At 32.4% G+C, this 27,737-nt stretch overlaps 1 long non-coding RNA gene across 1 annotated transcript in view; it reads left to right on the top strand.

Annotated features, from left to right (window-relative positions):
- The window catches only part of LOC143062775 (uncharacterized), a 30,542-nt gene extending 5,842 nt beyond the window's left edge, over nt 1–24,700 (top strand). Inside the window, exons 2-4 of the long non-coding RNA XR_012974839.1 lie at nt 19,690–19,783; nt 22,822–22,890; nt 24,200–24,700. This is a non-coding gene — a long non-coding RNA (uncharacterized LOC143062775). The remainder of the gene's footprint in view (nt 1–19,689; nt 19,784–22,821; nt 22,891–24,199) is intronic.
- Nucleotides 24,701–27,737: the final 3,037 nt, after the last annotated feature.

Genomic DNA, 27,737 nt, shown 5'->3' with positions numbered 1-27,737 from the left:
ACAGAAAACTAAGGATAAACAAGAATGTGTCCATAGTATACGGATCACACACTCGCACTATTATTTTCTATGTTCAGTGGACCGTGAAGTTGTGACCAACGATCTAATTTGGCATTAAAATAAGAAGTATCATATCATAGGGAACATGTGCACTAAGTTTCGAATTGATTGGACTTCAACTTCATCAAAAACTACCTTGACCAAAAGCTTTAACCTGAAGCGAGACAGACGGACGACTAACGGACGGACGAACAAACAGACGGACGAACGAACGAACGGACGGACGGACGAACGAACGAACGGACGGACGGACGAAAGGACGGTACAACAGACGGGTAAACGAACAAACGCACAGCCCAGAAATCATAATGCCCCGCTACGATTGTCGTTGGGGCATAATAAAAATTCCGAACCCGCCCAATTAACCAAGGACGAATTCAAATGCTTCGGAAATGTTATCCGTTTCTGCTCCACCCTAATGTCACCCGGAGTATTGTTTATTACAAGTACATATCCGATGATTAGTCGCATTATGTGGTGCTTAAAAGGGGAAGGAGAGAGGTGAATGGTTGAGGAGAAATAGAACAGATCATATGATTCATAATTTCATAGTCGTGATGGCGTCAGAATAACTGTCGATGTATGTATATATTTATATATAAAGGCAACAGTAGTATACCGCTGTTCAAAACTCATAAATCTATGGACAAAAAACAAAATCGGGGTAACAAACTAAAACTGAGGGAACCGCATTAAATATTAGAGGAGAACAACGACACAAAATTAAAATGTAACACACACAGCAACGGACTAAGCATTAGACAACGTATTTTAAATATACACGAAGAAAAATAATCCCTCTGCATGCATCTATTGATAGAAAAAGGACGATACTAAAGTGTAATAAACCGTTCTCTTATCAGTGGACTTTCGATTTTTTATTCTAATGGTTAATAATTAAAGTTTTATTTTATGCCAAATCCGATATTTTAGACATTTTTTTTTTTAATGAAAACACTTTGATATTTCAATACCTTATCTTCAAACTCTCGTAACCTTTATCTATTTATGTACCATGAAACAAAGTGCAATTATCCGTCTTTAGTGAAAACAGAATTACATGCCTAACTCAGGAAAATTATAGATAAGAAATGTACATCAAACACATGAAAAAATAGAAGAAAAATTATTTGTTTCTTTGATATAATATGATAAAGAATGTAATTTACGACCGACAAATCTAACAGTTCTCTATCATTTGCAAATATTCTTAAAATTTGACTAAATGTTCTGATTGTGTATGATCTTCACTAATTGGTAATTTAACTGTTCATTATTTCAAAGATAATCCGGTTCTCTAAGGATTTTCTTTTAAATTGCTTCTATTAGCTCATTGATGCAATTTGGCAGATGTGAAAATGGCATTTCAAATTTAGACACGGACTTGACTATTTGTTGATAAAGACAAAGTTCTTTTCAATCTTCCTCCCACGGTTGTCGTATTTGTTCGACAATATGATTTGAAAAATACACTTGAAAGACATTCTAAACTTCCATAAATAGAATTTTATTGTTTTAAACTTGGAGTCATCCCATCGCAACATTTACGGACGACATCATGAATTGGTTGACCCTTCTGAAATATCGATGTCGCAGATGACCAAGAATATTTTCCTATTATCTCAGCTTTATTCTTGACCGCTTTGACTTTATTGTGAAATCTCAAATGAGACTTAACATCGAATTTGGACTTTATACGTAACCTCATATGTCCCACACGTAGAACAGGGACTCATTAACCTACTTGGGCTCATGCGTTCCCAATGGTTATTCACGGGGTTTGTGTTCGAACAGCGGTATACTACGGCTGCTTTTATTTACCCCAGTCATTAATTTTGTGTGTGCTGTTGTGTAAACTGTTGTTTTTCTCTTGTTTTTTTGTCATGGTTTCAACTGTCTTTCTTTGACATAAGAGTTTTAGTTTTCCCTTTTGTATCGTTTGCCTGTTTCAACATAAACAAAAACATGATTTTGATCTGTTTGTTTGTAGTTGTTCTGATTAAACATAAAAAAGACTAAATTTGTGGGAATATATCACAAGTTCTACCCTGTCCTGCATATTTGTAGAGGTTACCTCAGAATTCCGTTAAAATAATAATAAACATAATAAATGAACATTTTTTTAGAGTTAACACAGTACATGTAAGCACACACCAACTTCCAACGCAGGACTTCGGGAAAGTTCGGAGAACCGACGATCTTGCTTCGGCAACTGCTATAAACAGAACAGGTTTTAACCGACAAACAATACTTTCAAGACAATACAAATAGCAATACACATTAGATGAAAAAAGTACATGCGACGCGCTTTTGTCATGTAAATAAATTCGGAACAGCAATTATATATAATAGACAATACATAATCTTATGGATATTACTGATGACGTAATCAGGACTACGAAAGATGTATTGACCGATATAAAAATGTTACAGTTGTTTTATTATTATATTATTTAGAACTTTCCACGGAGTTCGGTATTTTACTTATTTTACTTTTTGTTCATAAGCTGTGACTACCCTTTTAGTAATGACCACTTTATATAGCATGTTTAGTCTCTTTTGCTGTTATGTTAAATATGGACTACTGTGACCAGAAAGTGTTTAATGAAATCAATACCATTGGGAATTAATGTTTCGTTTCAAGATGTAGTATCGTTAAATTGTCTTGGTGCTCTCTTTGTACATTTCTTCTTTTTTATTTCGCATGTCAGAATTGGAAGTCTCTAATCTCAACCAACTGTGTTTAAATTGTCAAAGTTATTTGTCTTCGTGTAATTTTTTGAACTAAAAACGTCAAAATACGCGATTCAGAATGACTGAAATACTTTTAAAAAGTTTAGATTTATATTTTTTACCAGTACAATGTAAGTTTTATAACTGTATTTTGCAGAATTTTTTCTTGCTGCGTAGACGACCCAATGGTGGCCATCGGCTTTTATCTGCTCTTTGGTCGGGTTGTTGTCTCTTTGACATATTCCCCATTTCCATTTTCAACTTATTTATTTAAAAAAAACCAAAAAAACACACACATACACACGACAAGCGTTTACAAATTCTGTCGTTATTCTAATAAAAACTGATATTTTTTTTAGCAAAAGCAATCAGTTTATAATCACGTTTCATGACGTTCCGTGTATGAATCTCTACACATGGGAAAACGTTCTTTAAGAAATGATGAACTTTTTATAAAACTATGATTGAAATGCATTTTTTTTATAAGTAATGAAGGTTTCTAAGCCACATTTATTAACTTGTGAACTCTCCCATTCCCAAACAAAGTATACAGTCTGTCTATCTATATTCACTCTGTGAGTGAGTCGGTCGAGAATACACATCCATAAACGCATTCAAGATGACCTGTATTACTTAATGCTGAAACCGACTTCGAAGTCAGATGAAAATGTATTCATTGATATTCTTTTTGGTAAATTGCAGATGAGGTTGCTAATTAGATCTTTCACTAAATTTGCATCGTACATTGGTAGATTTTATCAATATGTATATGCCATGAAAAGTAATCTATTATAAAGTCCTCGTTCAACAACAGCAAACATAAGTCATAGATAACATTAATTTCATCTAAACTGAGCATTTCACACATTTAGGTTGTGATTGAATATCTAAATAGCTTTTAATACAGTGACATATTGACTTGCTGTTAGCGTGTAGACTCTTTATGGTTGTCAAAGGGCGGTAATTCCAGAAATCGCCATTCATCAACCCAACAAGATCCAATAAAAACGTCTACAGTCATTGATTTCGAAACTTCATATCATCTTCTTGAATTACATTCGTTGTCATTTGGCATCGACCAGTATCTCTAGTGTTTGATGGATGTTTAATATCTATAGAAGCTAATTTAAAGGATATATAGATTTTTTTCATTACACACTTGTACATATCAATATTAATATTTATAAAGCGCCGCGTTAATTAATAATAAAAAAAAAAAACACGGACAACGTGGAAATAAAGAATTTAAGCATAATAGTAAACAATGCAATTGAAAGGCCCTCCTGCTATTTTGCTTGTGTACTTCGTACTCTTTTGTAGACTAATATTCTTAAATAAATGGGCTTTAAGAGTATGTCAATGAGACGTCAACATAACAACACAAAATAACTAAGAGACATATGGATGTAAAAGTGTACACAGGTTTATATTTTCAAATATAGCAGAACATTTTATATATATATTTCAGATAAAATTATTGAGTTTTTGTGTGCTTTCAGACGCTTACCATAGTCATGTGCATTGCTTATATATCTCTTTTAAAATGATGTTATTTATGACACATTGTATCAATAGACATATGTATCTATAGGTTTCATAACAAATGCCAACATTTGATATCATGTATATTATGTTAATTCTTTTGAGGAAACCTATGACACGGGGTGTTGTTAAAAACTGAGATAAAGTTACCATTTTGAAGAATATGTCATCATCGAAACTATTTAGAAGTTTAATACCGTTATTATGGAAGGAGTGATAAATACTTTTAAAACGTTAAAACGTTAAATTTTCTTAAACAGCAGGGTGTTTAACAACATGTTTAATGAGGATGTGCATCATTCAAAATATTCAACGTCACTTGTACTCAAACTAAAAAATGCTTGCAGGGTTACGTTCAATATCATGGATGCTACTTGGATTTTGACTACTGAACGTGTAGCTAGCTAGCCTAGCCACTAAATAGATTTAGATAGCTCCAAACATGTATGTCATCTTGAGAATTCAAAATGGTGCAGGAAAGGTTATTATGCATGACGTCATTTTGATAGGTTAAGGTCAAGTAACAGTAAATGAACGCCGTCTAGCGGATTCCGCGAAATATTGCGACGTTTTGTACGAATTACGTCCCTTTGACCAGATTTTGCAATGTTAAAATGCGTTAAAATTGCACCCGGCGACTTTTCGATGGGACAACGTCAACGGTAAATTTGACGGAAAGTATGTTACTTCTAGGAGAATGAACTTGTTTTTCTAAAATAAAAAATTGAAAATGAATATGAAAACAGTCCTGAAGACGATCTTCAAAATGAAAATCAGGACATACGGTGGTAGAGTTTGTATATCTGCCGACCAGTTAAAACAAGTGTGAAAACTGTTGCTCACTACTATTTCTACATAATTGTGATGAGAAAAAACAGTGTGGTCTCGGAAGTATTCTATATGTAGTATGTCAAAACTGTCCTTTCAAAAACCCTATATTCACTGGGAAAAGACATCGTCTAGCAGAAAATAAGCAGAAGCTAGGGCCAGTAGGGGTGCAAGTTTGGGACATTAATACTAAAGTTAAAACTTAGTATTGTACGGTAAGACTATAATATCTCCCATATTTTGAAAATTATCACACCAGTCGGAACAAGTAAAAATATTTTCAAATTAGAGAAAAGGAAAAGAACCACATAAACTAATACTGGTCATAAATTCGCCGCTGCGTCAGTCATAGATGGCACTAAACTATTATACACTTAAATTAATTAACCTTGTTCACGGTTGGAACAATAGTTTAATATTCATACACAGTTTTTAGACTATAACAAATTAAAAATAAGCAAAAATGATGTTTCACGATCATTAATCCATCGCTACATTTTGTAATCTAACGTTGTTTTTTGTTGTTGTAATGGTGCTTTCTTTCACGTCCGCAATTTCGATGTTAAAAATAGAACTCAAATCTTTAAATAGATACATGTATAAATAGTATATGGTTTAAAGATTTATACAGGGCTTAGTATCCTAATAGTATTGATTCGTACGGTTGTCTCCTCAAAGGAAATTTGTTATATATATATGGGTAAAAATTAACCGAATAAAAAAAAAGTACCCTAGCTGAAAGTAGCACCTCAAATATACAATAGAACTGTTCTCAATTCTATTTCACTCATAAAACTTGAAGGTTGAGAACGAGATTATATCGATCACCTCTATATCATAGTACTACTATATATACCGACTGAAAAATATGCACAGTGTCACAGACTTTCAGTACCTAAAGTTAAATGTAAATCCCGTAAGTAGTCAGTACTTCAATAAGACAGCAACCAGACAACAACACAAGGCCAAAAGAAAATTAAAAAGGAAAAGACATCTTATGGCATGCATTTGACGGGGGTGGGGTGCAGGGGTCCTGATCCCGAAATCCCGGACTTAAAAACATGAAATCCCGAGGTCCCGAATTTATAGAAATTTCAATCCCACCATACCGAAATTCAAAAAAAAAAATAGCCGGATCCATAAAGGATCAATCCCGAAATCCCGTGCTGAAAAACACCCGATCCCGGAGTCCCGTTTAAGGTCCCCCCTCAGTTGTGTAGATGGACTAAATAACAAAACACAATATTAACTGTCATGTCTCAGGGGGGGGGGGGGGGTTGTTGTAGACATATCAAACATAAATATGTACATCTGTTGTTATGTCATATGTCTCAACCTCCGTTAATTTGGTTTCCTCGGAAATGTTTTTACACGATGTATTTACTGGAAAATACACTGTACTACAAAGACTACAAATGTCTTGAGAGAAAGGGAAATTCAGAGAGAGAAGCACAATAATTTATTGTCACATATAATTAGATCTCAAAGGGAGTTGCAGAATAAGGAATACTGGCGAATGTCAAAATTGAACAAAAAAGTGCAAAATTATAATGCCCGCGTCACACTGTCCCGATTTTTACGCCGATGGCAACACGATTATGGAAATTTTCAAAATCGGGACTGATCGTATCCAGATCGGGCTATTCGTAGTGCCATCTTTAACCATCGTAGAACCATCGGCCACCTTTTCTAGCCTTCGGGGACAACTTCGGGAAGGGTTCTAAATTTTTTGACATGTTAAAAAATCCCTGAAGGTACGTCCGATGTTGATGGTTCGTATTGAGTTCGTATCACCATCCTCACCATCGTAATGTCACCGGGAATGCATCTTTGAACATCGTATTGCATTCGTGTTTCCATCGTTTCCATCGGGCAGTTTTGACATTACGATGTCTACACGAATGAATCACGAAGCTACCCGAAGGTCTTACGATGACAACACGACTTCATGAAGACCTCGTAATCCCGTCGTGTTGCCATCGAATAAAAGTACGAAGGCGACAAGATGGACCTACGACGGCAATAAATCCAGCTAAATGTAAGTTAATTTTCGCTCTAAAATACATTTAAAGTGCCATGCGCGATATGCACTGGTCAGTCTAATACGACAGTTAAGAAAGACATTCACAAAACATGGAGCTCATATCATATTCTATGAAAACAAGAAAGGCGACAGCGTTGTTTCTATTAATTCAAATGGAACAAGAAGAGCAACTATTACAGGCACCACATTTTTAATGTTATTTCGAATAGACAGAAAAAATATTTCAATCATTTCTTATAATTTAATTCTAAATTCCATTTTAAACCGTAGAAAACCATAAAAAAAACGTTGATAACGTCACGGTCACATGACTAAATTATGTCTATGGGCTGATAACAAAATAACGTCAGCCAATCAGAAGACGCGTTACATCCAAAATTAAATTATTGCCATATAACTTTAACCATAAAGTTTGTGACATACAAAATAAGCAAAGAAATTAATGTATGAAGCAAAATTTTAAGAATATAAAGTTATATATATCTTTTTCCATTGACATACGGACTTACCTTTTAGCAATTAATCGACGGTCTGTGATTATTATTTTTTACATGATAAATTTGTAATAATTTTTCTGATATTGTCATATTCCATCTCACGAAAAAAATCTACAGAAAATGTTTGATTATTTAAACCCCTGCAATGGGCTGATAAATGGATTCAATTTTCGCTAGGAAGTGGTAATCCAGGCAAACACCACAGTCCCACGGAACCCTTTATGAATTTTCATAATGCACCTGAACATCTATAAAAATTAATCATTTCATATTCATTAACGTCATTTGCACAAAAGGGGTTTTGTTTGAGTTACTGCTTTGCGCTACGGTTCCTTATAAACGTTATTTTAAAGTAACTGGTTTGGATATTTTCTCTAACACCAATGACCATTGGATTCTAAATCAACACAATGGTCAATGCATTAATTTAAACATAAAAGATTAAAAAGATTGTCTCTAAAGTATGTTCAACTTGCTATTGATTGGGGTTTTTTTTATGTCAGAAAAATGCTTCCCCTCGAACCCACTACTAGTAGATGTTAGAACTTGGATTCAATTGGGGCCTTCAAACTTCTCGCCGAGGTTAGGGCGTACACTCAAAAGTAGCCTGGCTACGCCACTGATCGTAAGCTGTACTCTTTTAGACATCGTATGGCCATCGTGCCATCATCGTAATCCATCGTGTAGCCTTCGTAATCCATTGTGTAGCCTTCGTGATCCATCGTGTAGGCTTCGGCTGAGATATGAATTTTAAATACCCGTCTTCGGTTAACCTTCGTATATCCATCTTTTGCTATCGTATATAATTTCGGCACCATCGTATAGACTCCGTTATTCATCGTACTTGCTTCGATCACTTTTTTGGTATTTTAACGAGATCGGGACCAACTTCGTACGAACTTACAATTTTCGCATTCGGGTGTCCATCGTATATAAAAATCGGGACAGTGTGACTTGGGCATAAAGAATAACAACGGAAAATAAAATAATTATTTAATATAATAGTGTAGACCATGTACAGAATTTTACAAAATCGTTAATTGAAGATTTTACAGAATAAGCGTTATATCTAAAGATAAAGAACATTTAGGTCCACGCTTCATATGGACCCTTAAAAATCATTGGATTATCTCGGTGTTGCTGGTCAGTAATGAATAAAAAATCACTGGTCAATTTAAAGGTTGTTGTAAGTGATGCAATATATTCTTATTTCCTGTTCCCCTTATGTAACTTCCAGTTTTATTACAGTTTACATCCATCAAAGCCTTAGTTTAATTTAGTTTCCTGTCATTACTACCCCCCCCTTTTATTTGTCGCATGTTGTGTATCATGTACTGATTCTATATATACTTCGAGCATACATATGTACACTTATGGAACAATAACCATTTAGTAAACCTTTTTAAAACGTTTTTGTAGACTTGTATAATATAAATTTTATACAGAATAAAAAAGATATTAACAAAGATGTCAGTTTGTCTGCGTGTTTTACTTGTTAACTTGAAGATGTATAAATAACCACACGACACTCTTTCAAGAATTTGTAGAATCATTGATATAATGTTTGTTTATATATGCGATGTTAAGCAGCAGTATATGGACAGAACACGTTCTGTCGTGATATAGTACCAAAACACAAGCTTTTACATGTTCCGCTGCTAAAAAAACCCGTTTTTTTTCTTCAAAAGTGGCCAAATCATATATCGGAACGGAGGAAAAAGTGTCAACAGATGACTTACAAGATAGTCTAAGAGATTTATGAATTGGTTACCCAAAAATGACAAAGTTCAACTATCTCTCATTAGAGCAAATATTAATAAAGATCAAAACCATGACCACATGCAAACAGACAGCAAAGTACGTTCTAGGATTCAAACTGTATGCGGAATAACTATAAACTATAAAGTGGGACGGACGGACGGACGGAGGGAAGGACGGGCGGCCAGACGGAATGACGGACGGACAGACGTACAGAGGTAGTTGAGGGGGCATACAAAAATATAGCTTCATTTACATCTTTTATTGCGTCAACTTGTAGACAGTAACCCTGATGATTTCTATTTTTAAGATTTTACCATTTTTGCGTTCATGTACTTACAACGTATTTTTGTCTGAATTAGTAATTGATTTAGATATGTATATTGATAATGAACATACATGTATCACATTTTTTACAACGTATAATTTCTTTTTAAAATGTTCAATAAAAGAGGTTCTGATTGGGGTTTACGGAATACAGAATTATGGGCAAAAATTGCAGAATAAAATACAAAAAAGAAAAAAAAAAGAAAAAGTGTATAATGAGGTGCTAAAATATAAAGAATAAAGAATATTGGTAATACTAAATAAAAATTTATGATAATTATCCAGACTCTTATGATAAAAAGAATCTATCAATACGAAACACATAGTCATCGTGCATAATCAACACGAAGAACGTTGGAAATTATTAGCATGATAACTTGACGTTATATAATAAAAATTACGACGTCACGAATTTTGATGTTCTTTTTTTTGGTCAAAATGTTGGGTTTGCGTCGCTTCTACAGGGAAAACGAAGTCGGTGACCATATATTTTTTTAATATCATCTAATTCGTAAGACATAGAGGAAAAAAATATTAATTTAAAAAAAAATTCTATGGAGCGGTTCTCGTGATTTATACCAGAAACCGAAAATTGTAGAAGAAAAATATAGATTTACCCTATATATTCAATGTAATTGAGTACCCTCTCGGACCATTTTAAAAATGGATTTTTCTTGAAAACGAAGTCGGTGACATATACTTTATTTTACATTTTCTGATGTATATTTTCAATATCTAATTGAGTTCTAACTTTTAAAAAAATCTATGGACTAGTTTATTTACTGATCCTTGACCTTAACTACATAGACTGAATATCGTTCAACATAGATAGATATCAAAGACAAAGCGGCTTTACTAGCAGCTGCAGCACTGTTCTTAGACATAACTTGACACCATATTTTATTTCTTAAAGGACATAAAACATATGAGTATCTTTTAACAAATGGTTGCTATTCTAAGCTCGCAATCATTCATGACGTGTAATTCGGTTTTCACCAATATATCTTGACCTTCTGATTCTTCCTTGCAATTACCATTGTTAGAAACATATAGACAATCATATTATATGTTCCAAGTTGTTTAAATCTATTTTCTTTGAAATGAACAGTTGTTGACGATGTCTATTACCACGTTGTAAATTTCAGATTATTGCAATAATATCAATGTCGGTTTACACTACTGTTAAGTGAACTTATCACGTTGCAAATCACAATTCAATATATGCATTAGCACATTTTCAAGAGAAATAATTTCCTGAACAATGTATGCTGTTATCGTTCTATTAAGAAAGGTTAATGGAAACAAATGAATTGTTGGTTTACCATCACTTTCTTTATTATTCATTCCCCTGACACAGACTGATTGCTGAGTTATTGTCTAATTAAATGATCGAGTATTGTTAACTTCTAAAGACTATTAAGTCAAAACAGTCAGAAGAGTAATTGCAGCCTGAAAGTAATGCCCATGGCAGTGAAACAACGAAACTCTTTATCTTTCTTCTTTTGTATTCGATTAAATTCAATTCTTACTTTTACTGTAAATTGAACAGTGGCAGGTTGTGACATTTAAAAACATTTAACATCACGACAGTCAGGTGTTGTCTTTTGTAGTACCTTAATGTGTTTGTCATTGAGGTGTATTGATATTTGCTATTACAGAATCTAAGGGACTATTGAAAATTTCATTATCGAGTATTGTTATCTTCTAAAGACTATTAAGTCAAAACAGAGTAATTCCAGCCTGATATTAACGCAACTGGCAGTGAAATAATGAAGTTCTTTATCTTTCTTCATTTGTTTTCAATTCAATTTAATTCTTACTTTTATTGTATATTAAACTGTGGCAGTTCGTGACATTTAAACATTTCAAAACATGACAGTCAGTGGTTGGCTTTTGTAGTACCTTAATGTGTTTGTCATTGAGGTGAATTGATATTCGCCATTACAGAATCTAAGGGACTATGGATAATTTCATTACCGAGTATTGTTATCTTCTAAAGACTATTAAGTCAAAACGGAGTTAGATGAGTAATTACAACCTGCTATCAACGCAACTGGCAGTGAAACAATTCTTACATTTATTGTATATTAAACTGTGGCAGTTTATGACATTTAAATCTCAAATTCATGACATAAAACGGTCAACAGCCTCGTTAGTGGTTGGCTTTTGTATTATTTTATGTATTCTTTTGGTCATATAGTCTTTTACGAACGTCGCAATCGAAGCACTTCTGTAATCGTACATTAAAAAAAGTATAGAAAACATTTAAATAAAAGATAAGCTGCATATTGGATGCAACTTTAAAAGGAAACATAATTATCAAGGAAAGAAAAGTGAAAGTGGCATATTTCTTTCATATCTTTCACTCAATGCTCTTGAAAATTTTACATGTATTCCACAATTTTGTATCGACAGATGAATAGTTTATGACTAAGAAATATGATGATTCTTATGTAAATATTCAAATAAAGTAAATGGAATTTAATTTATCAAGAGTTCAGTTTTACGTTTTTTTATTTTATAAAGAGTCTTTCTGTATGTATACAGAAGTTTGTTTGCAATACGGTTTCAAAACTCTGAATAATATAAGTTGGGAATACATTTTCATATAGGTTTGAAAAAAACCTCTCTTTATTGTCTTATGATTAGAAGTTCAACTAAGAATCATACCAAACCCATATTTTGTGATCCACTCCATGAAATCAACAAATGTTTCTAAATTGTCAATGGTTTTATGTGGATCTAGATGAATGATATTGGTAATATTTTCAATTTACTGCCAGAAACATCCAAAATGTCACTTTTAAATTGCATGCATCCTACGCGCTTTTGAGGATTTCACTTCGTCAAGAACACTAATAACCGAATATTTAAAAGCAAAGAACCGAAACAATTGAAGAGAGAACCTAAAACAGCCAAATCCATCAAAGGTAAAATTTTACCTGAGGGAGCGGAAATCATAGTTTTTTTTATAATTTAAATATTTACAAAAAGGAATGTTAAAAGTACTGCCTTTTGAACTGATGATATATCCCTTGGGACTGCAGAGGTATCGACCCAGTTCTGTACAAAATACAAGCAACACATTATGATTTGCATGCGTTCGAAGCACTTTTATGGATAAATGTTGATCAGGAACGCTCAAAGCGTTAATAGAGTTGATTTGATAGTTGAATAATGCATTCTTTGGGATTTGTATATCACTTTGGATGAGGACTCGTTTCCCCCACAAGCAATGATATCAAATGTTAATTTTGTTCCAAAATTCTTTGTTGTGAATTTTGTTACAGCACTGTTAGCTGTTGAAATATGTATATTGACCTAAAGTTGTCTTTTAGCTATCTGTCTATTGAAGTAATTTCCTGAATACACGTCTTGGTTAAGTGTGCTTATGATAATATTTGAATGACATTATTTACAGTTAATTCTTATAAATGATTGAAGTTCTGATTTGATTGCATTTACTTAACGAATGATTAATATAATTTTGTAAGAATATAATTTTTTTATGGGTTCTTTGAAATGTATTCTATTTAAGGGCGCAAAGTGGTTCTTATCCCTTTTTTTTTTGGAATGGAGGCTTTTTTGTCCATATCATTTTGACCCTAGCGGGTAGTTATCGTATTAGCTATCGCACTAAATAACAATTTATTTTTAAGTGCCAGTCTTTTGATAAATAGGAAATTAAAAAGAAATTCAAAACATTACCGAATAAAGCCCACCACCCCATCATGAGTTAGAAATGGTAGATTATTTTTTTCTGCGTATCTGAGAATTCTAGATGAATGTTGGTCATTTTTATCAATTTTTGTTACAAAACTTTAAAAAAAAAAATTAAAAAAAATAAGGATTTTCTTATCCCAGGAATAGATTACAGTAGCCGTAATGTTATTTGGCACAAATTTTTGGAACTTTGGGTCCTCAATGCTACTTAACTTTGTACTTGTTTGGGTTTATATCGATTTGATCTGAGCGTCACTGATGAGTCTTATGTAGACGAAACGCGCGTCTGGCGTATTAAATTATAATCCTGGTACCTTTGATAACTAATTAGAATGAGAGCAAATAAGAGTTAGATCCCCTTAATTGGTGATTTCTAGTGCATTTTAAACAAATTAAATCTTTAAGTACCATATAAAAGATAAGGTTATATTTGTGCACCCGTACTCGTTTTGAACTAAAACTAATGTAAATTTGAGTGGTTTTACTTGTCACATTTTCACCACTGCCTGATTTTTTGGCAGATTGGCCCTAAAACACAGAATTAATCATAAACGAATAAAAATTATAAGCTTAATGCAATATATAGAATAGGGAATGGTAATCAATTGATTTTAAAAGAATACATCAAGTCGTAGATATATGCTTATAAACAAAAACGTTACATCATAAAGATATTGAGTGAAACACTTTGTATGTTCTCTCTCTAGAGAGTTATTGCAGACATATTAATGACGTGTTATGATACTGTTTAAAGTAATCAATAGCTGATACTTATAATCATCTCGTCAATTTTACACCTCTTGCGTTTATATGATTTGATTTATACGAAGGACATGCTGTACTCACACTATCTGACTAATCCTAACTCCGCTATTAGATAGCGCTCAGGGATAAATTCAACAATCTTTGGAATATTATATGGCATTCAATAGGTCTTAAGATCTTTATTAAAACGGATTATTGAAATTTATTGTTTGTTTTCTAAAATCAGAGTAGTTTTTGTCTTCAGATGTATGAATGATCAAGATCAATAAACTGAGGTTTCAACTTCCTGGGCAAAGTTGTCCTTACATGGATTCGGCTACAATTTTTAGGTCTTTGTAAGTCAAAACCTCTTCAACTGTTATAGTTCTTTAACATCCTCGATTTTGAAATAGCAAGCTTAACTTGTGAAAGTCAATCCAGAAACGCGGTTCTGACGCATGGAATTTATGTATAACATAAACGGTACCAATATTTATACACTGATATGTTTATTTTTTTATGAACCAAAGGACAGATGGAATTTTCAGCAAAATTTTCAATAATTGCATGTTGAATTGTGCAACAAACAGTACTGTAACAAAATTAAACATACACAGTACTATGAAAAAAATAAAATTTTCAGTACTGTAAAGAATTTTTTTTTCAGTACTGTAAAGAAAATGAATAACAAATAGTACTGTAACAAAATAACAACAAACAGTACTGAATCAGAATTAACAAAAATAAAATAATACAAACACATTTTTAAAAGTTCAAGCTTGGACACCATTGGTTTGGTCTAATGATTTTATAATATGTATGACAAATTAAATGTTAACGCATAGCACATTTTGTGGTCATACAACCGCGTGTTTCTAATTGCATCAGTGAAGACTAGACAAACTTGTTAATACGTAAAATAATCATTCGGGTATCAGGCGCATTTATTCAACAATAGATATATATAACAATTAAAGAAGTAATAACAGATTTGTCTATTCAATTATATTTTCTAAAACTGGTAAAATAGTATTTGGTAAATCCGATCCCTGATTTAATTATTATGGGTGCACACGTTCGGCAAACACGTTGTAATTTTTTCCGACTGTTTGATTAATACACCCCGATGAAATATAATGAGAACGTCGATAACTTTTGATGGATTTCTAATTAAAACAATAGAAATATGACCAAAACTGATTGTTTTTCTATACCTTCTCCTAGAATGCATATGGAGGGGTGTTGGTAAATATCAATGAAACGATAGATTAACGAGACACAAACAGAATGCAGCTCTTTCAGAAAACAAAGAGATAATTTTAATGGGGGACTTTAATATTGACTTGATTAAAATTGAGAATAAAAAATGGATCAATTTCATAAACAATTTTAATCTTCAACAACAAATTTCCACTGCAACACGTATTTGTGACAAATCTGAAACTCTAATTGATCATATTTACACTACTAATCCTGAAAATATTGTCCATTGTCATGTACCTTCATATGCTTTAAGTGACCACTATCCTATATGCTTAAATAGAAAAATCAATATAAAGATAAAAAAAGAAAATCATATCGAAATAAAGCATAGGTGTTTCAAAAAATTTAATGAAGATGCCTTTTGTACAGACTTACATCAAACCCCTTTTCATATTGTTGAAATGGAAGATGATATTGATATTGCTGTCGACAAATGGTATGAACTTTTTAATCAAGTTATAAACAAGCATGCACCAATGAAAACTAAAAGAGTAAAAACATTTAAACAAGCCGAATGGTTTAATGAAGAAATTAAAAACTCCATTCAATATAGGAATATGTATCATTCAAAAAAAGATTGGATAAACTTTAAAAAGTGGCGTAATAAAACAACGTCGTTAATATTTAATGCAAAAAAGGAATATTACCAAAACGCCATAACTAGTTCCAAAAATAGTAAAGAACTTTGGAATCATATTAAAGAGTTAAATCCAAAAGAGGATAATATTTTTCCACCTAAAATGCAGTATGAAAATCAAACGGTTTATAACAACCAAGATATTGTAAATACTCTTAATGTTCATTTTTCATCCGTAGCTGAAAAACTTATTGGAAATAATACTTCAGATATGGATTTTTCTATGCTACAAAATTTTACTAGTGAAAAATTAAAGAAAACTGAAAATTTTCATTTAAAACTCATTTCCATTGGAGAGGTGTGTTCTCAACTAAAACATCTTAATATTAATAAATCCGCAGGTTTAGATGGAATAGGTCCCAAATTTTTAAAGTTAAGTGCAGAAATAATATCCCCATCATTAACTTTTTTAATAAACAAAAGTATAACTTCAAATCGTTTTCCGCAAAAATTAAAACTTGCAAGAGTAACTGCTATACATAAAGGAGGACCAAGAGATATTCCCTCAAATTATCGTCCAATTTCTATTTTGAATACCATATCTAAAATTTTCGAAAGACATGTATGTACACAGTTATATGCATTCCTTAACAATAAAAAATTGTTACATATCGCCCAGTCAGGTTTCAGACAAGGTCATTCCTGCCAAACAGCGCTAACTAAACTAATTGACGAATGGTTAAAATATTTAGATAATGGAGAAATAGTTGGTACAGTGTTTTTAGATTTCAGTAAGGCTTTTGACCTTATTAACCATGCCATACTTCTAGAAAAGTTAAAATTTTATCATATCGGAAAACATATAATAGATTGGATAAAATCATATTTGTCTGACAGACAACAAGAAGTCCAATACGCTAACATTAAATCTGATAAATCGTTTGTAAAGTATGGAGTGCCTCAAGGTTCTATTTTAGGTCCGCTGTTATTTTTAATATATATAAATGATTTACCACTTCATGTTAAACAATCCAATATGGATTTATATGCTGATGATTCAACATTGCATTTTCATGATAAAAACATTGAAAAAATAAACAGCATATTGCAAAATGATTTAAATGCTATACAATCTTGGTGTAACAATAACAGTATGAAAATCAATGCACAAAAAACTAAGTGTATGAAATTGGGTTCAAAACAAAAACTTAAACAACTATCAGAATTATGTATTACCGTCAACGAAACATGTATTGAGAATGTCCATTCTTTCAAATTACTTGGAATAGACATTGATAAAAATTTAAGCTGGGAAGATCATGTTGATCGTATATGTAAAATTATCTCATCTAAAGTATCACTTTTATATAAAATTAAAGTATATTTGCCTATACACACAAGGCAACTATTTTATAATGCAAATATTCTACCATATATAGACTATTGTAGTTCAGTTTGGGGAAATTTATTACAAAAAGATTCAGATAGAATCATAAAACTTCAAAAAAGAGTAGCAAGAATTATACTGGAATGCGATATTTCTATTCCATCTAATTTCATGTTTTCTTCTTTAAAATGGCTATCTTTTACCAAAAGAATAAAATACCAACAATCAATTCTAATGTATAAAATTGTAAATGGGCTAACACCTGATTACTTAGCAATACTAAATATTGATGATGTGCAACGCCACAACTTACGATCTGTCTCTAATAATGATCTTTTTGTTCCAAGACCAAATACAAATTTTTATAAAAAATCTTTTCATTATTCTGCAACCAAAGTATGGAATAATTTACCACTCGAAATAAAGAAATGTCCTAATGTGGAATTATTCAAGAAACATAGTTATAATCATTTTCTTGAAAATTATATGCAAGTCAACTAATTTGTTTTCCTCTAACAAAACTATATCAAATATTGTCATTTATTACCCTTTGTATATTTCAATGATTGAATTGTGTATATACTAGTAATATATATTGTAAATTAATGTATGAATGTTAACTGTATGCATGTATTTTGTTTGAGGGCCTCAATGAAAATTAGACTATTTCTAATTGAGTTACCCTCTTTAAATAAAGAATTTATTATAAACAATAGTTTTAGATATTAGTAGGGAAACTATGACATGTTTTGAGATTGCAAGTGAAAGCTTTGGATGAAGAGTTATTCACAAAACAAATATTTGTTTTTTAGAAATAATCCATTGACCGAAAAAATGTCTGCAGGTTATATTTAAAGAAAATAACCTTGAATTAAATCCTAGTTTCATGGTCTGCAATAATGAAATCTCTCTCAAAACTAAGAAGGGGCTACCTACTAAAAAGTAACAATTTTAATACTCAGAAGCAATCCGATATCGAAAGTTTTTTTTGTATATGAAAGACGTTATAAACATATTTTACAGGCTTTTTGCTGTGTGTGTTACATTTTAATGATGTATCGTTGTTCTCCTCTAATATTTAATGCGTTTCCCTCAGTTTTAGTTTGTTACCCCGATTTTGTTTTTATGTCCATAGATTTATGAGTTTTGAACAGCGGTATACTACTGTTGCCTTTATTTATTCGTTCTTTTTAAAGCAATAATTTAATATTGCCTATACCAAGTCAGGAATGTGACAGTTGTCAACCACTCGTTTGATGTGTTTGAGCTTTTGAATTAGAAATTTGATTACGAACTTTCCATTTTGAATTTTCCTCAGAGTTCTGTATTTTTGTTATTAATTTTTACGTTAAATTAATCTGACCAGATCTTTGACTTGTTAAAGAATATAAATGAAACGTCAGGAAACCTTAATATCTCATCAAAGAAACCATAAACAAATTCAATATTCAATAAAAATTAGGAAACACAATTATGATATGACATCACAAAGATAAATTCACACTACAGAGTAATTAGTCATATGGAGGATAGGCTTACGCTTCCGGTGATCGGATACCAGTTCCGAGTTTTATAGTTGCTGAAGCCTTAATACCCCAGAATGTACTTTGATGATGCAGCTAACAGCTAATAATCGTTATTGTGATCTATGTTGTTCTATGTTGTTTTACCTATTCAAGGAGATATGGTTGAACATCGAGTGTGTACATCGACGTTTCTCCACATGCGACAGAATACACTCGATGCAGGTGTAGAATACACTTTTACATAACTAGATAAACGGATAGATGCCTTACAATATATGTATTTTCACAAAAGGGAAAAGCCATCAGTCCATGTACCTTCATAATAATTAATCAAGATTTTTAAGGTTGAAGGCGAATCGTTAATACAAGCCCAAGTACAAAATATGAAAGGGCCCTTATTCATCACACGATATGGCGGTGAAAAAATGGTCTGTTTCGACAATCATAGCAACACACATCCGTCTAAGGTAAACTTTGCAAGAGGGATTGAAACCTTACTTTTATACTACTTCTTCAGACAAGCATAATATATTTTATCTCGATGTTGTACAGGCATTTCCTTATGTAAGAAATTGTGGTTTAAGCCTGGTTATATTGCTAGATAAAAGGACTCTTGAATATGCAGACTACCATACGATAAAATATGCATGTAATTAATGATACAAATCTTTATATTTTAGTGTATAAAAGCTAACGAAGAGTGTTTCTATACAAGCCAGTGTTGTAGCAGAAATGATGTGTGTGTTATGGATTCAAAACTTTCATTGTTCGCTGGTATGTATATGAATATCTTGATTATATTTCTTTATATCTCTATGAACAAAATTAACCGATCAAATAACAGTACACAATAAACAGTAGTTATCATTTGTTGCAGTTTGTTAGTTTTCACTTTTGAAGTATTTTTCTTTCGCCATCTCGGGCTCTTTTATAGCTTGCTATGTTGTATGGGATTTTTTTTTATGTAAAAGACCATTTGTTATTTCTTCATTTGGTCTCTGATGGGGAGTTGTCAAATTTGAAATCCTACCAAATCTTCTTTTATATTTATTATGAGATGTTTGCATCTGTAAACTACTACTGGCTTTTAATGTTGAAATAAAATTGAGAAAGGAAATGGTGAATATGTCAAAGCGACAACCACCCGACCATAGAGCAAACAACAGCCGAAGGCAACTAATGGGTCTTCAATGTAGCGAGAATTCCCGCACCCGTAGGTGTCCTTCAGCTGGCCCCTAAAATATGCATAATAGTACAGTGATAATGGACTTCATACTAAACTCCGAATTATACACAAGAAACTAAAATTTAAAATCATACAAGACTAACAAAGGCCAGAGGCTCCTGACTTGGGACAGGCGCAAAATTGCGGCGGGGTTAAACATGTTTATGAGATCTCAACCCTCCCCCTATACCTCTAGCCAATGTAGAAAAGTAAAAGAATAACAATACGCACATTAAAATTCAGTTCAAGAGAAGTCCGAGTCCGATGTCAAAAGATGTAACAAAAGAAAATAAATAAAATGACAATAATACATAAATAACAACAGACTACTAGCAGTTAACTGACATGCCAGCTCCAGACCTCAATTAAACTGATTGACAAATTATGTCTTCATCATATGAATATCAGGTACAATCCCTCCCGTTAGGGGTTTAGTATCATACTATCATAAAATATATGAGAAGAACATAACCCGTGTCATGCCAACAACTGTTTTTTTAAGAAATAAATGTGTTTAGTTCCGATGCAAAGACCCTATCAGTGAATCAATGTTAAAGCCAAAATATGCAATCTTTAATGACCTGACAACAGTATCGTAACTATATCCCCTTTTAATAAGTCTATTTAAAGGTTTTGTTAGTTTCTGAGGAGAATACTGACATTTTTGTGCTTTATAAAGAATATTTCCATAAAATTTTGGATGTGAAATACCTGAACGTATAAGATGTCTGCATGTTGAGTTATATTTACGAATTATTTCCTTATACCGGTGATAAAATTTAGTAAATGTTTTGACCAGTTTGTGATATCGAAAACCCTGGTGTAATAATTTTTCAGTAATACATAAATTTCTCTCGCTAAAGAAAGTCTATTTTCGAACTGTTTGTAGATTTACATTCATTTTATTAAATTGTGCAATTAAGATGGAAGGTTTATACACCTGAAAACCTATTTGAGTTATGACATGGTAGTCATTGTCAATACAGCAGAAAATGTTATTATAAATTTGAGAATGGAAATAAGATATTTGTTAAAAGAACAACAACCCGAACAAAGAAAAGATAACAACCGAAGACCACCGATGGGTCTAATACCTCTTGAACAAGCTGTGTATCTTTAAATTAGTTATTCGTGAAATGTTGAATTATTTGAAACACGGAATTATTTCTGCCCAATGGAATAGATTGCATAAGCCGTTTTTCTTCAACCTGTCGAATTATTTTGATTTTAATGCCCTTCCGCTTGGTCCATATTTGCTTTGCCCTTCAACTGTCATGTTTCGATTATAGCTAACGAGTCCCTAATATATGTACCACGGGTCAGGCGTGCTAAATTACAAGTATGGTGACTTGCTTTACATTACAGGTCAGATAAATCATCTTTACCATTTTTGCCTATATCCACGTCAAGAATATGACAGTTGTTATCATGTGCTTGAATTTTTGAATTTGCTATTTGATTAGGGACTTTCCGTTTTGAATTTTCCTCGGAGTTCGGTATTTTTGTGGTTTAACTTTTTGATACTAGATATTGCAACATAATGTAGTTGTACATAATTTGTTCTCTTTTAATCTAAAGATGGTGTGAAAAAAAAAGTAAAATCACAAAAATACTGAACTCAGAGGAAAATCAATTTGAAAAGTCCATAATCACATGGCAAAATCAAAAAACAAAACGTGCCAGTTAAAAGAATGCAATGAACACATTAAAAGACGTGTTAGGGAATATTGATGTTGGTGAAAATAACTATAAGTACGCCTTTTTTTCTTTGTTTTTTTTCTTTTCATCGCAAGCTATTAAGTATATCTTATGTTAGTCCTATTGTGAAAGATTCCCCAAAAACGTCTCATTAGTGAATGTCCTTTTAATCACCCTTTCATAGTTTATTTGTGAAACGCGAGGTGCATGTTGAGTGTATCTTATGTTAGTCTTATGATCGAAATAGTATTATGAGTATTCACAAAGAATTTTCTTCAGAGGACAACACGGTCTCTTCTCTTCTCTTTGTTGTCCAGTAAGCGTTGGTGTCAATTAAGTCATTCTTATGAATTCATTGAGTCCGGTCTCACAGATGTTCATTAGTGAAAACGAATGTGTTAACTGAAATCTATTCTATTCATTCTTTTATTTTTAAATCCATTATCCCAAAACAGATATTCATAAGTGATGCTATGATGTTTGTGTTATGCACTTTAGTGTTTCTGTTGTTTCGTTGTTTTCCTCTTATAGTTGATGTGTTTCCCTTGGTTTGAGTTTGTAACCCGGATTTGTTTTATCTCAATCGATTTATGACTTTCGAACAGCGGTATACTACTGTTGCCTTTATTGTTGGTTTATACGAAAAAACGAAAAAAAAAAATACCAGTACAACAACACTACTCAGAGATCTATAAAAGTAGCAACACAAACCCCAACAAACACCAGGAGTGAACTAAGAGAAAAGGCAGCTTCGTCTGTCTCCACATACGACCTCCATCGTGTTTCTCATTACAAGTGATTTACATAGTTTAAGCTTGTGAATATAAATAATCAAATAATGATGTTTCTACGTATAATGACACACTTATTGATAAAGTATAAATTTCAGGTAGGAAAATTGGACTTTGTCGAGATCTTGAATATATTCGGGGAGATATCCAGCCAACTAAATTTGAAGGTAAGTCAGTATTCTTTTATATCTATTAATATCATATATGATAAGTTATTATATCTATTATCCAGTTTTTGACACAACTGCTTGTGGTTTATTAGTTCCCAAGGGCATCTTCATCTCAATAGTGGTTACGTCGGTACTGACATGATTTAAAACATACGGTGTATATTTTTCCTTTAATAAATGATTTAGAATTTCGGAAAAAGTTTGAATCGAACAGAGTCACCCAAGGTTGACCGTAAAAACGTTGCAAATCTGTTTAAGCCCTATTTGTTGTTTGTTATATACGGTGCAAATACTGTAAATTCAGAAATAATCGCGTGAATTTATTATTTCAAATTTTAAAAGAATGAAAATGTTTTCGAGATTGATGAAAACGATTTCGGGGAAAGCGGCGAACAGGTTTATTTACAAGATATCAAAATGCGAGTTTATATTATTGCTATACTCACCTAGTCGCATTACTCGCACTAATTTATGATTTTACATTACACGGTATGATGATAATATTGCAGTTGTCTCTTAAAGGCATATATAATCCCTTATTATTAGACCATGTCATTTTAAAAAATGACATCAACTCTGATGCAAAAAGTAACGTTTTACACTGAGTAATAATGATTGTTTTGGAACATTTTCCAAAAATAAAGGTTTACATCCCGCTGCAAATGTTTGCACCTGTCCTTAGTCAGGAATCTGATGTACAGTAGTTGTCGTTTGGTTATGTAGTTCATAAGTGTTTCTCGTTTTTCGTTTTTATATAGATTAGACCGTTGGTTTTCCCGTTTGAATGATTTTACATTACTATTTTTTTGGAGCCCTTTATAGCTTGCTGTTCTGAGTGAGCCAAGGCTCCGTATTGAAGGCCGTAACTTGACCTATAATGGTTTACTTTTATAAATTGTTATTTGGATGGAGAGTTGTCTCATTGGCATTCGTACCACATCTTCCTATATTTATGTACTTAACTTAAAATATCTAACTTTAGTTACATTGCAAAAACATGCACAAGTATTTTAATATAATTATCATGCATCAACCATATTTATCAAAACAGTATTTTGTTTGAGTCTGTGGATTCATTTATTTCGTGGATACTAATTTTCGTGGATAGAGAAGTGTTGCATTTTAATGGGTATTTTACCCTATGGTTTTGTAAAGTTCTTAATACATTCCTATACAAAATATTCAATCGTTGAACATTCGAATACGTGCACTTGTGTAGTTCCATTGTTACAATGAAATCCACGAAAATTAGTATCAAGTATATAAAAAATATGAAAGAGCTGAGTAATATTATTTTTAATTTAAGGAGAGGCATGTGAGGACAGCTCAGATTGCATTGATGGATGCTGCATATCAATAAGACGACACAGATACGGTGTTCTCCAAGTTTGTGCAAGAGAAAATGGTCCTTTTATGTGCATCACGTCTTATCGTCAATTTGCCGATGATTTATCTAAGAAGTAAAATAGCTAATGTGTTTAAAAATGTCTTCTTTTTTGTGAACTACTTTTTAAGAAACAATGAAGTATTTAGGACAACCTGAGAAACATGAAACATTTAGAATAATAATTTTAGGATTAAAGCCGAGTTAATACTTATTAGTGTTAAAACGTTTGTGATATAGGTATATGCGATAGACCCAAAAGCAACGAGGAACTACTTAATATGTACATTACAACATGTTAAACCGTTCTTGATTTTGCGTTTCCATCAATAGCATTCGACTTATGTCCATTAATGTATTCTTGAAAACAAAGGTTTTTCTGATTGTACTTTTAAATGATATAATTAACCAAACAAATCTCCAGAGTTGGCTTAATGAACAAATATGATGTACTGTTTATAATGCAAACGCTCCAAAAACAATACAAAGAAACATTAGTGACTGTAAACAAATTTATAAAAAGAAAGTATAATAATTTAGTAAGTAACAAGGGAATGAAGTAGTAAAACTATATACCAAAAGACAAAAACATTCCGAAACAAAGCCGAAAAATGTTAAAACATGATAGATATATATTCACAGTAACTTTTGTTACCAGATAAAATTCAAGGTTTGACATGTTGTGAACGATTTTAAAAGCTTTTGAAATTCATTTGTTTATTTCTTTGCAATTTGTGTATTAACTGCATTTGTAAGTGAACTGCTGTAGACTGGAGCCGTATATGAGATATTCTTACACAGCGACTAAAATATAGAGAACAAATGACACATGTGTTCAATAACTATCAATTAGCACACAGGATTCAGAAAGGAAAACCTCTACTAAAGCTTTTGTTTAAAGAGCTCCTTGAGTTCATACCTTCTTTGTTTTCAAATATTTGGGTTTTAGCGTTCTTGTTGAAGGTGATTAAAAAAAAAGCGTTTCGTAAGAACAGTTTTCATAAATTGTTGTTTTTAATCTAGCGCTCGACTGACAATGTTGCTGGTGAACTGCTAGTCTTAGAGGGTAGTTCAAACTCAGTAGCCAGTGCTTTTGTACTTTTTATACTGAATAAATGAATTAGATTGGTATACCGCTGCTTATCGTCATAAATCGATTGAACTGAAACAAATCCAGTTTACAAACCAAAACCGGGGGAAACATATAATCTTTAGAGGAAACCAACGGAACAACAGAAACACTGAACTGCTACAAAAACAAACGAACATACATAGAAACGGACTATTTGATAACAACTGCCAGATTCTTAACTTGGTATAAGACATATCTAGAAAGAAAATGGAGCCTGGTTTATAATATATCTTTGATAAATGTAAAAAATAATAATAAAACACTAGCATATTGGGTATTCATTTTGTGTATCCTTTTGGTAATTAGGCAATTCACGTATTTACGTATTGTGGTATAATTTTTAGCTTTTTGATTTGAGCATTTCTGTTGAATGTCCAGAAAAAAACCCGATAATTTCATATTCTACAACCAGCATACAAGAGGATACTAGTAAACCTCAGAATATTGTAGTCTTTTAATTCAGATCCTACAATGCTATGCCGTATTCGACTTGTGAATTGCACATGTCACTTTTTTATTTTAATTTTCGGTCCTATACTTTCAATATATGATGTACCTGTGTTAACAAAATGACTATTTCGATAAGTTTCGTTGAAGGGGCACTAGCTACAAGTTTAAAACAGTATAGTTTTGTTTAATCATTTATGAAAGTGAAATAGTGAAATGAAAACTGGCTTTTCGCAGCCAGCTTGGATCACGTGTGTCAAAATAAGCAGAACAGCATCAAACTTGCACGTGAATAATTCGACCTCATCAAATCCGTATTCATGTATACTTCAATTGAACCTCTTAGCTAGTGATGGGTAATGCATGAGCTATGAGTGATTGGCTAGTAAAAGGAAAAAGAACGTCAACATTGAAAATGAAACAAGCGTATAACACTCAGTCGAATGATACGATCTACAAACAAGAGGCTCTCAAGAGCCTGAATCGCTCACCTGGTAAACAATGCCTTATTGAACATATTGAACCATGCCAGGCAAACATGTATTCGTCTGAAAATTTCAGGGCTGATAGATCTTGACCTAATGAACATTTTTACCCCATGTCAGATTTGCTCTAAATGCTTTCGTTTTTGAGATATAAGCCAAAAACTGCATTTGACCCCTATGTTCTATTTAAAGTAAGGGCGGCCATGTTTTTTGACGGATCAAAAATCGAAGCACACACTTTGTGCAGGATAATCTAAGGAACTATCATGCTAAGTTTCATCCAAATCCATTCAGTAGTTTCAGAGGAGAAGATTTTTTAAAGTTAGCAAATATGATGAACAAATTGTGAAAAATTGTCATTAAAGGACATTCACCCCTTAAGGGGTCAATTGACAATTTTGGTCATCTTAACCTATTTGTAGATCTTACTTTGCTGATCATTTTTGCTGTTTACAGTCTATCTTTATCTATAATGATATTCAAGATAATGACCAAAAACTGCAAAATTTCCTTAAAATTACCAATTAAGTGGCAGCAACCCAACAATGGTTTGTTTGATTCGTCTGAAAATTTCAGGGCTGATAGATCTTGACCTAATGAACATTTTTACCTCCATGTCAGATTTGCTCTAAATGCTTTCGTTTTTGAGATATAAGCCAAAAACTGCATTTGACCCCTATGTTCTATTTAAAGTAAGGGCGGCCATGTTTTTTGACGGATCAAAAATCGAAGCACACACTTTGTGTAGGATAATCTAAGGAACTATCATGCTAAGTTTCATCTAAATCCATTCAGTAGTTTCAGAGGAGACGATTTTTTAAAGTTAGCAAATATGATGAACAAATTGTGAAAAATTGTCATTAAAGGACATTTACCCCTTCAGGGGTCAATTGACAATTTTGGTCATATTAACCTATTTGTAGATCTTACTTTGCTGATCATTTTTGCTGTTTACAGTTTATCTTCATCTATAATAATATTCAAGATTAGATAATGACCAAAAACTGCAAAATTTCCTTAAAATTACCAATTAAGTGGCAGCAACCCAACAATGGTTTGTTTGATTCATCTGAAAATTTCTGGGCTGATAGATCTTGACCTAATGAACATTTTTAAACATGTCAGATTTGCTCTAAATGCTTTCGTTTTTGAGATATAAGCCAAAAACTGCATTTGACCCCTATGTTCTATTTTAAGTAACGGCGGCCATGTTTTTTGACGGATCAAAAATCGAAGCACACACTTTGTGCAGGATAATCTAAGGAACAATCATTTAAAGTTTCATTCAAATCCATTCAGTAGTTTCAGAGAAGATGTTTGAAAAATTGTTAACGACGACGACGACGACGGACGCCAAGTGATGAGAAAAGCTCACATGGCCTTTTAGGCCAGGTGA

The sequence above is a fragment of the Mytilus galloprovincialis genome, chromosome 2, assembly GCF_965363235.1.
Source record: "Mytilus galloprovincialis chromosome 2, xbMytGall1.hap1.1, whole genome shotgun sequence".
Classification (NCBI taxonomy): Eukaryota; Metazoa; Mollusca; class Bivalvia; order Mytilida; family Mytilidae; genus Mytilus; species Mytilus galloprovincialis.
Note: the sequence above shows the minus strand (reverse complement) of the source record. Positions and strands in the feature narration are given on the sequence as shown.